Below are 4,581 nucleotides of genomic sequence, written 5' to 3' on the forward strand. Positions count from 1 at the left end.
CAATTCATTTTAATCAATCACAAATGTTAATTATTCGATTATTAAAAAATCTTGGAATTCACTTGAAAAAAAATTAATAAAATTTCTTACAGCGCCGATGTCTCCGGGCAGTGGTCACAACTTAACATCAGTTTTTTCATTTGCCCACCGTTCTAACTATTTCATAAAATTAAAAAACAAAAAGTAAAATGTTGTGTCGTTTGTGCCTGTAGTTACACTGGCTCACTTATCCTTCATACTAGAACACAACAATACTAAGTATTGCAGTTTGGCGATACAATATCTGATGAGTGGGTGGAATCTACAAAAATGTGCTAGCACAAATCCCTACCACCAACTACAATAGAAACAGTCATTTTTTAATATATGTCACGTAGTAACATACGGCAAACAACGAACATCAAACGTACATTAATCGAATCACTAAATACCTATTAAGGAAGGTTCATTACTATCAACTGACTCTGAGTCTGACTATCTATACTAAAGACAGGAAACCGTAAACAGCCATTAGTCGTCACAGAGCGTGTCTGTTAATAATTTAAAAAACAAAACAATAATATAAATAATATTATTTTTATTGTTAAAGTTTACTTACTGTTCACAAAAAAAAAAACCTTATAAGAAAGTGATACATTCTAGGCTCTTACTCTATGTTATAATGGTTAGGATTACCCCATGCTGTTCCAATAAAAATAAAAAAAACAAATTGTATCGTATTTTTTTTTCTATTTAAATCACTAAGCCTAACAGCTTGTCTCCCGAAAAAATGCTGGATACGGCAATGTAAACGATCAATGCAACATTTATTGCTCGAAACGAGTACCACACCTGCGGGGAATGCGAGGCATATCATGTTCAAAAACCTAAATTGCAGTACCAATATTAATTCAAACATGAAAAAATCAGAATTGGAATTTATATGTTTTTTATTTTATTTTGCAGCAGCAATTACACTTGTTAACATATTACATACATGATTGTACTCTTTCACTTTGTGAATGGAATATTAAATAACGACTGGATCGGACACGGTATATTATAATGTATGCAAGTGTGTTTGCTCACACGCACAAGACCATTCACTGTTCCCTCATTCTCATAATCCGATGGGATGGGGAATCCCACTTGACCGCAAAACACCAAAAGAGTTAAAATCAAACAAAAAGTTCATGTTATAACAAACTTTAAAAATAAGTGCAGCGTACAATACATTATATAAGTGAAACTTCTTAAGTATAGATCTTTTTCTCTTACGTCACGGACCAATGGACGCTTGGTCTGTGGTAGTCAAATGAAGTTATTCAAAAAATACTCCGATTTTTTTATTAGTCGTCTTCCTTGAGGACGATAGCTGACACTATCAATGAAATTGTAACATGTCCTAACAATATAATTCATAGAAGTTGCTTTTATTACAGGCAACTTACATTTAACCTATAATTTATATCTAAATAATGCAACAGCGGTCGAGCTCGCTCAAGTTTCACTAACTCGCTTAGAAGTTTGTCTTTAAAAATTAATCAATTGGTCGATAGATCTTTTACTTTGTTTTGTTATGTATGATAGAGTACAGTGGATACATTAATTAATTATTGATTGTGATACATATTAATTGGTATTTATTAAAATAAAACCTATATTAAACTAGCAGGAATGCTCATGAGCCTCATAGTAAGTGTTTATTTCCGCCCATTAGGGCTGAATCTGAGAATGTTTCTTGTAATTTTAATTACCCTGATTTAGTCATCCTTGAAAACCGAAACATATTAAGATGAACACATCTGTACCACACCTTCAAATAAAGAATATTTTCTTGATTTGAGTTTAATTCTTGAGGAGTTGTCGAAATGTTTTAGAAAAAAATTATATTCTAAAAAAATCAAAATTTTGGATGTTTCTGATTTGGTTTTTAATTCTTTATATCTTAAGAATGGCATAATAAATATGTTGGTTTTGATAAATAAATAAAATCCATCTATCTGTCTTTGTATCTCAACTATCATCCAAGAACTGAATTTAATTTTAATTATCATCATCACCAGAAGGTTATGTCCTTCTTTATCCCATTGTTGGGAGTAGACCTCCCTCTCCGCAAGCTTAGGTCTTGTACCAATTAATTTAAATGTTAATCTATTGATTGTTTGCGTTGTATCATGAAACATATCTTGGTTGCTGAATTAACATTCTGTCCAAAGCGTTGACAGTAGTTTTTGCAAACGTAGTATATTTGATTTTAAAACGCGTGATGTTTACAAATAGCACCTAAACCGATCGGTTTATGAATTTTCAAGCTTCATGTAGCTTAAGTTATGTATACGTATTCATAGAAAAAATGCTTCGTTCATCTACTGGCTAGCTTATTCAAATTTTGAGGTCCTGGGTTCACATCGATTGTCGTGCTTGAAAAGGTTATTGAGTTCTTCTGTTCAGAAATTTTCTTTAGCAGACTGAACTGTGTGACACTTTTACGTCTCGGAAATCACGTACATCGGTTTGTCATGCGCCTGGAAACTCCTTTTGTTTCTGGTTGCCGTCCATTGGATTGCTACATTGAAGGAATGCAGCATGTATTTGCGTGTGATACGCGTTTTTTGACACATATCTGCCGAGAAATTGGCTTAATTTAAGACAGAACTTGAGATTGGCCCAAGGTAATGATATTTACTGAGAAGGTCTTAGGTAATGATTTATGAAATCGAGCAGTCATTGGACTCTAAATTATTTAATAATAATAAAATTGAATTGAGACCCAAACAATCCAAAACATAATATAAAGCTAATTCTGACATTCTCAAAACTTTATATATTCGATTGACGTCTTTCCTGTGCATATAATTCGTCAATTATATTAAAAAATTTATAAAAGGTTACATATTTTATAGATTAAATTAAAAAATCTACGTATCGTCGGAGCAATTTGTTTTGCAAATATATTTCGCCCGTAGTTTTCCAATTTAAAAGAATGAAAATGCTAAAGAGAAGACTGAGATAACTTGGTCCAACACGATTTGTGCATCAGAGCTCTGGAAAGAATTCCATGATAGTGTGATTTGTCATTGTTAGAATAAAACAAAATGGTTAAAAGCTTTATTTGCTACTTTACTAGTCCAAATACATATTATTTTTCTCAAGTATTTTATTCATGGTTAATTTTAATATTCAATCGAGGCATTACTATTCAAAGTTAAAACTCTGTTCATTAATCTAAGTTGTGAATTATCAAAAAAAAAAAAAATTACTTATATTCTTGTATTTTTTTTTCCTAGCAATACAATATGACAATATTTTGGTTAAACCTAGATAAACCTTTGAATTCTTATTTTTATTGTACAGTAAATTCTAACATGTCACATCTTGAGGACAATATTTTACAAACATTCATTTGCATTAAAGACGATTTCGCACTATTTGTCATGAACGCACATAGTTATTTTTTTATAAATAAAATTTCTTCAACCATGCAAGTTTTACGTAAAAAAAAACAAATAAATATATTAAATTTCGCTTTAAAATAACATCGTAATTATTTGAAGATTAATTATCTCAAATTGTTTTAGGATTTTAGGATGCTCTTAAATATATCTATGACTAGCTGTTACCCGCGGCTTTGCCCGCGTAGAATAAGAATATATTTACAAATTAACTTAAAATGTTACGTTAATGTAATACCTCTTTGTATACCATATTGGTGTGTATTTCAGCCCTTAGGGTAGAATATCCAGAAACGATTAAATGCGAATCAACTCATTTTTAATCGGTAGCCCAAAATAAAATTTCATGCTTCTAACTTGAAAAATGACGGACTTCCAGACTATTCTATATACGAAATATCGACTTTAATTCTCCCCTTAGGCATAAAATATCCAGAAACGCTTAAATACGTATCTACTGATTTTTAATCAGTATCTTATTTTTAATCTATTTTTAATAATATCTTAGGATATTAATAGGATATTAATAATAAGAATACGAGAATAATCTAAGTAAAGTTTAATAAATATGTTTAGCTAATTGTGTCTTATCCCTGATAAAGCTCTGACACAGTTACACCAATTTATAATTACTCGATTGTGACTTTATTTTATGAAAAAATGCTTACTACTGCATTATTACAGGTATCTCCCACGGGTAGCGTGGCCGAGCGGTCTAAGGCGCTGGTTTAAGGCACCAGTCTCTTCGGAGGCGTGGGTTCGAATCCCACCGCTGCCAATAATACTTTTTGATACATATCATACATTTTTAATTTTTCTTTTATTATTATATACATTTAAACAGTCTATTGATACACCGATGATATTTTAGGAGTCGTTTTGGTGTAACAAGCTACATACATATTTTTAAATCTTTTACGAGAAATAGAAATTAATCTCCATCCAATCCACCAGCTGAAAATATTTTGATGTTGTAATCTATTGTATAGTATCGTATCTGCGAAGTTTTGGAAATTTCACAATTATTTCTATACCATGGAATAGCGGCAAATTTATAATCCTTTACGCTATCAGCACTGTTAAAAAAAGGAGTACACACGGCAAGCGTCACATTCATGATGCCTACACAAAAATTCAAAACTCGCTC

At 31.2% G+C, this 4,581-nt stretch overlaps 1 non-coding gene across 1 annotated transcript; it reads left to right on the top strand.

Annotated features, from left to right (window-relative positions):
* Positions 1-4,130: 4,130 nt before the first annotated feature.
* Trnal-aag (transfer RNA leucine (anticodon AAG)) lies at positions 4,131-4,212 on the top strand. The gene has a single exon. It is a non-coding gene; the product is annotated as a tRNA-Leu (tRNA).
* The last annotated feature ends 369 nt before the right edge of the window (positions 4,213-4,581 follow it).

This window comes from Vanessa tameamea, chromosome 9 (assembly GCF_037043105.1).
Source record: "Vanessa tameamea isolate UH-Manoa-2023 chromosome 9, ilVanTame1 primary haplotype, whole genome shotgun sequence".
NCBI lineage: Eukaryota > Metazoa > Arthropoda > Insecta > Lepidoptera > Nymphalidae > Vanessa > Vanessa tameamea.